Source organism: Balaenoptera borealis (genome assembly GCF_965194805.1).
Source record: "Balaenoptera borealis genome assembly, chromosome: 4".
NCBI lineage: Eukaryota > Metazoa > Chordata > Mammalia > Artiodactyla > Balaenopteridae > Balaenoptera > Balaenoptera borealis.
In genome coordinates, this window is record NC_138861.1 from 4263884 (window position 1) to 4276414 (window position 12531).

The 12531-nt window shown below is 38.9% G+C and overlaps 1 protein-coding gene across 1 annotated transcript in view; it reads left to right on the forward strand.

The window, feature by feature from the left end:
* Nucleotides 1-8506, forward strand: part of LOC309628596 (uncharacterized protein) — a 330271-nt gene extending 321765 nt beyond the window's left edge. Inside the window, exon 11 of the mRNA XM_082391826.1 lies at nucleotides 6503-8506. The gene's annotated coding sequence lies outside the window, so the exon portion shown is untranslated. The remainder of the gene's footprint in view (nucleotides 1-6502) is intronic.
* Nucleotides 8507-12531: the final 4025 nt, after the last annotated feature.

The window sequence follows — 12531 nt, forward strand, 5'->3', positions numbered from 1 at the left end:
TGCTCTCTGGGCTGGTGAGTATTCAAAGCTATTCTTTTTCTCTCTTGTGGAGCTTTTATGGGTTTCACAGAGACTTTACTGTACTACCTGTGATGTGAACATCAGGTCTCCTGGTCTGATTGCTTATAGTTTCTCCCTCAGACCCTGGACATCAGGCTGTCCACCATTTGTACTGAGGTCCCATAGCCCCAGACTGGCACACTGCGTGGATTCAGAATTTGGCCCTGGGTAAACATGCTCCCTTAACCTACCATTGCTGCCGCTGCTTTCCAGTGATGCCCTGACCACTCTGTTAATCAGGAACCAACTAACCAGCCCCCAATCACTTGCCTTTAAAATTCCCAGATGTGGGTCTAAGTCTGGCATTAGTACGTGACTCCACCAACTCCTGGGGACAAGGTCAAACTTGCCTTTTGATTTGCTTTAAAAAAAATTTACTGAAGTATAATTGATTTACAATATTATGTTAGTTTCAGTGTACAGCATAGTGATTTGATATTTTTATAGATTATACTCCATTTAAAATTATTATAAAATATTGGCTATATTCCCTGTGCTGTACACTACATCTTTGTAGCTTAATTATTTTATACCTAATAGCTGGTAGCTCTTAATCCCCTTCCCTCATTTTGCCCCTCCCTCTCCCCCTCTCCCCAGTGGTAACCACTAGTTTGCTCTCTGTGTCTGTGAGTCTATTTCTGTTTTGTTATATTCATTTGTTTTATTTTTTAGATTCCATATTTAAGTGAAAACATACAGTATTTGTCTTTCTCTGTGTGACTTATTTCACTCAGCGTGATGCCCTCCAGGTCCATCCACATTGCTGTAAATGGCAGAATTTCATTCTTTTTTATTTTCTCACACCATATACAAAAATAAACTCAAAACGGCTTAAAGACCTAAATATGAAACCTGAAATTGTAAAACTCTTAGAAGAAAACACTCTTTGAGATAAGCCTTAGCAATATTTTTTTGGATCTATCTCCTTAGACAAAGGAAACAGAAGCAAAAATAAACAAATGGGACCTAATCAAACTTAAAAGCTTTTACACAGTGAAGGAAAGCATCAACAAATGAAAAGGCAACCTATTGAATGGGAGAAGATATTTTCAAATGATATGACTGATAAGGGGTTAACATCTACAATATATAAAGAGCTCATACAATTTAATATCAAAAAAACCCACCAAACAACCCAACTAAAACATAGGCAGAGGATCTGAATAGACATTTTTCCCAAGAAGACATATAGATGGCCAATAGACACATGAAAAGATGCTCAACATCACTAATCATCAGGGAAATGCAAGACAAAACCACAATAGGACATCATTGTCTTTTGATTCTCTTGAAGTCTCTTTTAGTCAGCATGTGGTAGGGGTAAAGGTTGGGAGAATGGTTTTTGATCACTTCCTTTAAAATTCTGCCTCTTTGGTCTAAACTTCACCGTGGAATATGGAAGTAATTGACCAGACTGTTCTATGTTTGGTCTTTGGTTCTTCAGTTTGAAACTGAGACAGCATCTCATTTTAACCTCCTGTGACAAATACAATAAATAAATAAGCAAATACATTAAAAAGTATATAAATAAAACATGTTCAAATATTTTTATTGATATGAATATATAATTAAAGTGCTTTGCAGACCACTACTTTACCACATGGTTTCCCAGACTCATTTTTTATAGAACACTGTTGCAGGAGGTGTATAAGTTTGTGTTACAAAACAAACAGACAAAAAAACAAAAACAAAAACAAAAACAAACAGACAGACAAAGAGAAAACAATGAAAAAGTCCCCAAAACCTATGGATAGAATTTAAGAATATAAATATTCTTTCTTATACACTGTATCCTATTATTATCTCCTGGAAATCCACATTATCTATTAATAGCATAATAAAAGTTTGAGAACATCTATAATTCTTTTAATTTTGTTTATGACATATTTTCAGAAAAAAGCCTTTGAGTTTTATGCGATTAAATCTATTAGTTCATGTTTTCTGTCTCTCTTTTTATGTGCCCAGCTTTTCTTTTCTAGTATGTTTTATTGTCTCCCTCTCTCTCTATTTTTTTGCCCTCTCCTTAGTCCCTTAATTTCCTCTTACACTCTGTCTGTCTGTTCTGGTTTTCTCCACTCTGATCATTACCCACTGTTTCTATCAAAATTGATTGCTCTCTGGAGAGTCATTCTGCTGAATGGGGTTTTACTTACATCTCATTATTAACACACTTATTAAAATACTTAATATGTGCGAGGCACTCCTGAGTGCTTCAAATGCAGTATTTCATTTCATCTTAATGTCATTTGGGTCACTTGCCCAGGGTCACACAACAAGTGAATAGCAGAGATTGGATTTGTGTTGCTAGAACTTGAACTATTAGAATCATTCTTCTGGGAGATAATTTGGGTGACAGCCTTTCCAAAGCCACTTAAAAGACAACGCCCAGGCTAACTCGCAGTTTGGTGGTTCTAGCAGCACAGATGCTAAGGGCGCTCTTAACCCTGGAGTTTGAGTTTCCACTCAAAATCTGAAAATCTCTTTTCTAGATGGTTCAGCCACAAAGCATCCATGTCTTTCTATTCATCTTTGATATAATGTAGCAGAATCAACTTTTATTCAGCTGGAAAGCTCTGTACCTCCCTCCAAGTGAAATGTCTTGCTTTTGAGACTTCTCTTATTTATAGGCTACTTCAGGAATTATTGGCACTAATATTGGGGTTGACTGAACATCCTCTTGAGCCTGATGCCCCAGAGCCCTATACTAGGGTTAACCACTTTCTATCCATGGATTCGCTACCTCCTTGTTCCTAAGATCTTAAGGAACTTGTATTATCCTCTATTTGATTCAAATGCGACTCGAATCCCCTATTTGTTCAAGTCTTATAGACCAGAAAGGTGTTGTAAATATATGACTCTCATCACTGTGCTATTTTTCTACCCAAAACAGTGGATTTTGAACAAAAGGGGTAACACAGCTCAGTATGGAGGCTATATGCATGACATGTGGACTTCTTAAGTATTTATGTTTAAAAAATCACGGTAATTCTGGCTTTTCTACTTACTTCATTTTTAAGCTCTTAACATCATTCACATGATTAACCATCAGAATGATGATCTTCCCTACACTCCTTATCAATTTTATTTTGTGTGTATTTTTTTGGTGGGTGGGAGGAAATAACAATATTCAGGTTTGATCTCGTGCTATATATATCATTGTGAGAAGAAAACAAAGAAAAACTGAACCAGACAATCATTTCTCTCTGTGATTGCAACATCTGAGAATAGACGGCTTTTAAAAGAGAAACATCTGGGACTTCCCTGGTGGTCCAGTGGTTAAGACTTCGCCTTCCAATGCAGGGGGCGTGGTTAAAATCCCACATGCCTCGCGGCCAAAAAACCAAAACATAAAACAAAAGGAATATTGTAAAAAAATAAATTTTTTTAAATTAAAAAAAATAAAATAGAAGAGAAACATCCATAATAATTGAACTATCATTTTCTTTTTTTACAATGGGATAGTAACTCTAAAAGAACCAGGGAAGATCATCTGGAATCACTTGGGACTATAAAATAATAACGTAGTTTGTGGCAATTGGACTAGGGAATTTTCTCATTACTTTAGAGCCTGATCCAGTAATTTCCTTGTCCATCAACAAGGCCATTTGTACACAGTCACAAAGAAAAATAGTGTGTTTAGAAGGCTTCAGAGTGAGAAATCCACTACTTCTTTTTATGAATACTTTTTATATCAAAGAAATCAGTATCAGGAAGTGTTTCTTTACACTTAATCTGAATTATAAGAAGCAATATACACAACTCTCAGAAGCGTGGTACAAACTCTTGACACATCTTTAACTTATTTCATCTTTATTTCTTGGTAGATTCTCTAAAGCTTTGAAAAGGCATGAGATTTAACTCCTATGTACAGTTATTCTAAAGTTATAAAATAAAAACTCTTTCAGCTAGGGAGCCCATGATATGTATAGAAATCTCAGATGAGGAGATATAAATTTATTCTTTTTATTGAATGTACTTTTCTTGTTAAAGTTTGAAATTCCCTGAGAAGTCATAATTCCCTCTGCAAAAACAAAATTAAACTCAATTCACTTGCTATTAACCACGGTTGCATTACCTTGAGTCAGAGGAACTTAATCCTTTCCTTTTATTGTTTTGCTCTACTTACTTTTACTAATAAAATTCCTTAGACATAAATACATTGTTCTTATTTGGGGGGTGGTGGAAATTATAAGTACTAAGTTTAATATTTGCAAAAGATTTTAATTTTACAAGAAAGATTGACCTTGCTCAAATGCCATATTAAAAATCTTTGCCTACCTAAATAAGGTTGAGTTCATCTTTTGGAAAACATTATTTTTTAAACAATAAGTCATAGAGATTTTCCTTTTCTTAGGTTGACTCTTTAGAGTACATTGGTTAGAGTGGTGTGAGTTTAAGGTAGTTGGAATGGGATAGAAGTGTTGAGATGTATCTGTTTCCATATACATTACCCCATAAATCTGTAAGAAATGCTTGGGGTATGTTTGTGAATAATGCATTGTGCTTCCAGTGTGATACATTTGTTCCTGTGCATGTGCATTTTACAGAGCTCAGATTGAGTCTACTGGATTGCATTTGAAAATGTGTTACCTTTGTACAATAGATTACTGGGTGTACCCATGTGATCGATTCAGGCTTAGTAATATTTTCCAGTCTTCCTTTTGGGGGCCAAAATGCTCATATTTTACTGTACTTGTTGCCATTCATCGAACCATATGAAAATTGTTGGATCAAACACCAGATTTTCAGTGTCTGGAGATTTTATAATACCTGTACAACTCTGAATATTTCAAATTTATAGATTTATTATACTATGGGAAACAGATTTTTGTAAACTATTGTAGGCAGCATTGTATATTAAAGAAGTCCTGTGCATGCGATTCTATTCAGTCCTCCAAATCTCAAGAAGGTGGTACATCTTTATACCTTCTTACACCCATGAGGTGGCCTGTGTTTACGCTGATGAAAATTGTTAGGAGTGTGATTGTGGCACATCTCTTTAGAAAACTGAAGAATATTTGTGCGGAGTTTCCTTCAAATTCTTATTCTACAAGGTTTGCCTGCAGAATTACATTTATACTAAACTGGGTTTTGGAATGGGATGGGGATGAAATCTTCAAATTAAAATCACAACTGACCTTTTTACAACTTTTCTAAACCTTATTAACTTTTGTGATTAAAAAAAAAGAACTGCAGACCTTTTTCATGTTTGCTCAAATTTCATTTGAGAAATAAATACCAAATGTGTGCAACCCATTGTATATATTAAACATAAGTTAGATTGGCTCGAAATTTTAATGATGGGTTATTCAACTTTCTGCAAAACACAAGTCAATAATCACTCTCTGTATGCTAATTTTTAATTAAAAAACCAGAAACAGCAATGGTCGTCTTTTAACTTCATCATTAATAAAGTGACAGCTGCATAAAGTGATGCCTAGAACCACATATGCTGTCTCTATAGAACATCAACTTTTTCACTTTGTAACAAACTAGTAAGTAGGGTTTCTCCATAGATGAATGTGGGGAGCCAAATGGTTCTATCTTCTGTAATGTACAGATTTAAATTTAGGGAGTGTACTAAATATATAACCTGTAATGCTTAAGAAACTTCGGGTAAATTGTAATCAAATTATATGAGAAAAGTAGAATTAGGAGAGCAGCGGATAGGGTTTGATTGGTTTTGTTTGATATTTGTTCAGCTGGAGTTTAGGTCTGAATTACTTTGAATCAGAGCTTGGGCTGTAGACTGAAATGTGCCTTGGGTTTCTTAATAGCTGCATAACCTTTGGGCAAGCTACATAACCTTTACCAAGTTTTAGTTTCCTCATCTTGTGATATGGAAATAATATATAACTGTACCTATTTCAAAGGATCGTGAGTTGTTTGGGGCAATATTTCTATTTTCTTTCTTTTACTATTGACTCTTCTTTGGAGATCTCATCAATTTTCAGGGATTTTAATCCCGCCTTTAAGATAATGATGATGTCTCCACAACATACCTCTCTTTTGTGCTTTAGACTTGCATCGCTAATTTTTTAATTTATTTATTTTCACTTGGGTTTCTCACAGATACCTAAAATTTACCATACCTCAAATTTCTCTTTGTTTTTCACCCTGATTCTTCCTGAAACTGAGTCCCCCTAAAACTGAGTTCCCCTGCCGAGTTTATGATTTTTTTAAACTTATTATTTTATATTGGAGTATAGTTGATTAACAATGTTGTGTTCGTTTCAGGTGTACAGCAAAGTGATTCAGTTATACATATACATGTATCTATTCATTTTCAAATTCTTTTCCCATTTAGGTTGTTACAGAATACTGAGTAGAGTTCCCTGTGCTATACAGTAGGTCCTTGTTGGTTATCCATTTTAAATATAACATATGTGCATGTTTATCTGAAACTTTATTCCCTTTCTTGTCCTGCCCCTGTTCCCCGCAGGATTGAGGACTGTCAAAGAAAAAGCGGGATTGAAACCAAGCAAGACCTTGTGAGGCCCTCCCAGGTACAAAAACCCCTCCATTTCCCCCATTTCTTGTTTGTAGAAAAAGCCTTTAGTCTCCTAGCCTTTCCCTGAGTTCCAAACTCAGTTATTAATTAGGGAAGTGAGAGAATGCAGAAACAAGGCAAGAAATGTAATGAAAATAGTTCAGAGGTAAAACAGAGTCCTAGTTCCTCCTCAAGAGATACACATAGCAATCTGACACACATCTCTGAGTTGTTCTGCAGAAACTAAGACCCACCCCGCCCACGTGGAGGATGGTGACTACATGCTGACCACAAGCATGCAGACTCCAGACTGGTTGGAACCAGAAAGTTGATGATGAAGATTCCTGAAACATCACCCTGTGACCTCACCACCAAGCAACCAAAGGAAAATCATGCACCCTGCAGTCCTCGCTCCAAATGTTGCCTTAAAAACTCCTTTGCTGAAAGCCATAGGGGAGTTGGGGTCTTTTGAGCATGAGCTGCCTGTTCTCCTTGCTTGGTGCATGTAATAAATGCTGCACATTCCTTCACCACAACCTGGTGTCAGAGGATTAGTTTTGCTGTGCGTTGGGCAAGTGGACACAAGTTCAGTTCGGTAACATTCCCTCCCCTCACACCCTGACACTGAACCATTAACAGTCCTGATTCTATTTCCAAAATATAACTCTACTCTCTCCTTCCACCTCCAACACCAGCTCATTTGTCAAACCACAGTCATCTTCTGCCTAGATTGCCCCCAGCATCTATAGTCTAGCCTGCAAAGGGGGGACACAGTGGGCCCCTGCCTCAAAAACTGTGTCCCAATCAGGAGGATTTGGTGAGGAGTTTTATAACAATGGTTCAAGGGTGGGATTGCTGATAAAATTAAGGGTGTGTAGGGCCTGAATTCCTTTAATCTGGTCTCAGGTGGTCTCTTGATGAGCTTCTCTGGTTCCTTTAATCTGGCCACAGGTGGTCTTCTCTGGAATGAAGAATGTTAGCACCATCCATTTATTGGGGGTTTTAGTTCTGTAATGAGCTCAAGATATCGGTCTGTGTATCCCTTGAGGTGGAACCAGGACCCTGCCCCAAGGCTGCACTGTTGTTTCATAGCTGCAAATCCCTTGTCTCTGTGGCCTTTCCCTTCCCTGATTAGCAATCTGCCCTTTGTTCGAATCTGCCCTTTGGAACTCAGGGAAGGTCATGGAAGCTGGAGTCTGTTCCCTACAAATAAGAGACAGGGGACATGGAAAGGCTTCTGTGCCCAGGAACTCCACAGGGTCCTGATCAGTTTCACATTCAGTAAAAGTTAGCTAAAAGAACTTGAGTTCCTCTCTCAAATCTTGGTTGCAGGATAAGAGAGTGTAAAAGAGTCCTGTTAAAACAACAGCAATTGACCCTGATGCTTTTTTGTTTGTTTGTTTACTCTTTACAGTCTATTATAAAATAGTTGTGTAGCGATAGGAGGGTTGATGGTCTTCAAATACATGAATTGACCACAGTCTTTTGATTTAATAGGTCAATTTTTAACTAATTATAAACATAATCATTCATCCAGTTCAGTTGTAATCATTAAAATGCTTTGTAATCATTAAAAACTCTGAAAGAACTTTGAGGAAATAAAAGAAAAATGGTAGAAATAGTGTTTTAGACCCACTTTTTAAAAAAAAACTCTGAATTGATGACCTTTTGTAATCTCTAAGAATGATGAGTAAATAATCTCTGTGGAGAGGTTGTGGCTTCTGTTTCCTAGGGTGGGAGATAGACTGCTGCCTTCTGGGCTTGGGCAGGTAGCTGCCTTCTGCAGAGGGGCATAGATAGTCTTTATTTGTCTGCTTTCCTCATCCAGCTCTCTGTCTACACCTTCTGTATCCTCTACAATTTGAGCACAGGGGAACAGAAGGAAACATTCTGTACAGAAAGTTGGACTGGCTTTATATTCTCTGGGCATAGTGGGTTTAAAGTGGACTTTTTCTCTCATAGATGATTTCATGGGTTCGTGGACATGCTCCCACCCCCCAGAGGCCCTCCAACTGCCTCTCTCCACCTGGCTGTTCCCCACCAGCTCTTGTCTTCTTCAACTTCTGGATTTTTGGTGGTCACTGCAAAGAGTACCTCTTTGTTGGAATCTCCTTGCCTTCTGGTAGAAAGTTTTGAGGAGAGAACACCCTTTAAATTGAACCAGGGCTGGCATTTAGCTGACTAACAGCTAACAAAGCAGTCTCCCACTCATTATCACACTTAATCTCAAATCAACCACGTGTGGTAAGCAGGGCAGGTATTATTACCTCTAGGTTATAGATAAACATGCAAAACTTAAAAAGATTAAATGATTTGATTAGAATTACATAAGACTAAGAATAATGCCTTAGATTTTAGATTCTTAGCCCATTCTTTTTAATTCTTTTCCTCCAGCTACTCTGTATTATTTCTCTCTCAGTCTTCGAAAATGAGGATTTCAGTAGAAAAAATTTATACAACAGAGTTGTGGGTTGTTGAATTAGATTCCTGGAATGAATCTTGCTCCTAATTGTTTCCTTTACCCACTGGGCTTTGCAAAATTCCAGGAGAAAGAGATAACACAAAGGTAACTTACATGGGGATTCAGAAGCAGATTTATAAAATGGTAAAAGAGTATACTAAGATACACCTAACCTTGCATTCAAGGATGTGCTCAAGAGTTGAAAACCAAGTAAAAGGAATGAAAATCTGCCTATTACAACACAAGAGTATCTGATATTAAAGCATGAAGTAAAAGCATTTTCATATTATTTGCATGAGACATCTTACTGAGGTTTCTTTGTTGATTAGGGAGTGTTATCGAGGTCTCATGCATGCTAAAACCCTGCTGACACAAATAAAGAATATGTAATTGTCCCCAAATATTCTGAATGAGGACATAAACAAATGAAGTTATATTTCAAAGGGGAAAGTTATCCCAGGGGACCGATCTCCTCTTGACCTTGTATTTCTTACCTATAAAATGAAAGGCTTGACTAGATGTTTTATAAAGTAATTTCAGTCCCTAATAATCTTTGATATAGATTCAAGAATTGGGAGGGAGATGCCTTTAAGTAATTGTGAAGTTCTTAATATCAAACACATAAAGTGGACTGACTTATTTCTCAACCTCACATCATTCTGTTTTTAAAATAGACTCTAACAGATGCGGTAAATGTAGGCGAAGTTCTGTTACAGATTTGGACAGTTCCACAAACCAGGTCAGGCCACCTTCAGACTGCTAGATCACCAAATATCAGCCCTCAAAGTTTCAGTTCAAAACCACTAAGTACCAGAAATGGGTTGACAGTAAGAGACCCAGTATGGGTCAAATGTGAGGCAGCTATTGCCAAGAAAAGGCACTACAGTGGACTTCCAAATATACATTGTTCTCTTCAGGAAGTATGGAAATTGGTTTTCCAGGAATGGGTTCCTGAACTCTCACATGGGCAGACATGCTTGATGGGAGAATGGCTGTAGGCACACATGGCAGATTGTGGAGTCTGTTTGCTCAGGATTCATATAAGAAAGGGCAACGGCATGATGGTTTTTCCATTAGGAGCCTGGGCCCTGAAATCACAGGGATCTGAGCTTGAATCCTGGCTCTGGCATTTGCTTTTCTTTGCAGTCTTGGGAAAGTACTATTTTGTCTATGTCTCAGTCTACAAAATTATAGGAATTGCTATTCCTATAAATGAGATGATGCATGTAAATACTTATACCCTAAATGTTACCTTTTCTCATATAGGTTGTTCCTTATTTAGTAAAATTATTTCTATTTCAATACAAATTATTCACACTCCCAGGTCATAGCTAAAATGAGAGGAAAGAACCATATTCATGATTTCCTAAGAAATGTTTATTTTAAGCTTTGATTATTTTAAACTGATCCAATAATGGATGATAATGCATTATTTGTGATAACAAAGAACTACTTTAATTAGATAATAATCCCCCCTCCCATTTTTTTTTGTTTGTTTTGTTTGTGTAATTTGCTTACTTCGGTCCCATTCCTGTGACTTTACATGGAGTATTTTTCCCACCTGAGCCCAGGCTTTCTGGGGGTCGCTCTTTATTGCCACATGATTATCTTTGACTGTAAAGCTCCCAGATTGCAAAGCAGTAGAAGCAGTGTGGTGATTGCCCATAATTGTAAATCCACCCACTCTTCTTCCATTTTTGTTCACTGCAAGTAATCACTTTTTGTACTCAGCTGGAGAGCATCATGTACATTAATTGGCACCGAGGTTGCTACTGGGTACCACTTTTATTTTGGAAAAGTATTTAAGGCAAAAACACGTAAATTCTAATGCAAGCACTTCAGTTATTTGAATTCTTTATATGCAGTTCTTTGGAGAAAGCACGCACAGGCCATGGTCTTGATTATCTCGATACAATTAGAAGCTTATGGCAGAGGAAATATCAACAATGTGAGAACTGGCATCTTACATCAGGCACAGTGTGAAGCATCTTGTGAAGAAATGAAGAGAGATGGGAACAGGTATAAACACTTTCTAAGCAAGTCTTAAATTTCAAGCAATATGCAGTGAAAACAAAGGAAAGTGTGCTGGCTCTGTGCGTTTTTGGAAATGTTAATCTTATGACCAAGAGTTTGACTGGGTAGTTTAGAAAATCTTGATGTGGATGCTTGTGGTTGCAGGCTCGAAATCGGGTAACTAATTTTGGGAGTGACCTACAAGTGTGAAAGGATATGTACCAGAAAGGCTAGAGCCTGCTGCTGGTTGCATCGTATGCTAGCATTTAAGGTCCCTCTGGGTATCAGGGTTTCCCTGGTATAAATCATGGAACTCAAGGTCTGGAAATTGCTCAGAAAGTCCAATTGAGTTCTTAAGATTCCCTTTCAAATACAATGTACATAAGCCTATTAAAGAATTAGGAGAATTAACACAGGAAGGAACCACTTTCAATGTTGTTTAACCCAACATTCCCCAAGTTTGGCCATGGAAACTTACTCTTTTGAGTAATAATACCTGTTAAAGTCAAAAACACAAATAAAAGGAACACGAGCTTAAGCACGGGCTGCAGAAGGGAACTCTTCAGCTGCAAACAGTCACCCGGTCATTAACGCTCAACACCAGCCAAATGTACAGATTTAATGATTAGGAGTATGTCATTATGTTCTTCTGTAACATGTAATTAGTCTAAAAACACAAAGCTCTGAAAAATATATGCCTATAGGAGACCTTCAAGATGGCAGAGGAGTAAGACGTAGAGATCACCTTCCTCCCCACAAATACATCAGAAATACATCTACACGTGGAACTGCTCCTACAGAACACCTACTGAACGCTGGCAGAAGACCTCAGACCTCCCAAAAGGCAAGAAACTCCCCACGTACCCGGGTAGGGCAAAAGAAAAAAGAAACAAAAGAGACAAAGAATAGGGACGGGGCCTGCACCAGTGGGAGGGAGCCGTGAAGGAGGAAAGGTGTCCACACACTAGGAGCCCCTTCGCGGGCGGAGACTGCGGGTGGCAGAGGGGGGAAGCTTCGGAGCCACGGAGGAGAGCGCAGCCACAGGGGTGCGGAGGGCACAGCGGAGAGATTCCCGCACGGAGGCTCGGCGCCGAGCAACTCTCACCAGCCCGAGAGGCTTGTCTGCTCCCCCGCCGGGGCGGGCGGGGCTGGGAGCTGAGGCTCGGGCTGCGGTCGGATCGCAGGGAGAGGACTGGGGTTGGCGGCGTGAACACGGCCTGAAGGGGCTAGTGCGCCACGGCGAGCCGGGAGGGAGTCTGGGAAAAGTTTGCAGCTGCCGAAGAGGCAAGAGACTTTTTCTTACCTCTTTGTTTCCTGGTGCGCGAGGAGAGGGGATTCAGAGCGCCGCCTAAACGAGCTCCAGAGACGGGCGCGAGCCGCGGCCACCAGCGCGGACCCCAAAGACGGGCCTGAGACGCTAAGGCTGCTGCTGCTGCCACCAAGAAGCCTGTGTGCGAGCCCAGGTCACTCTCCACACCGCCCCTCCCGGGAGCCGGTGCAGCCCGCC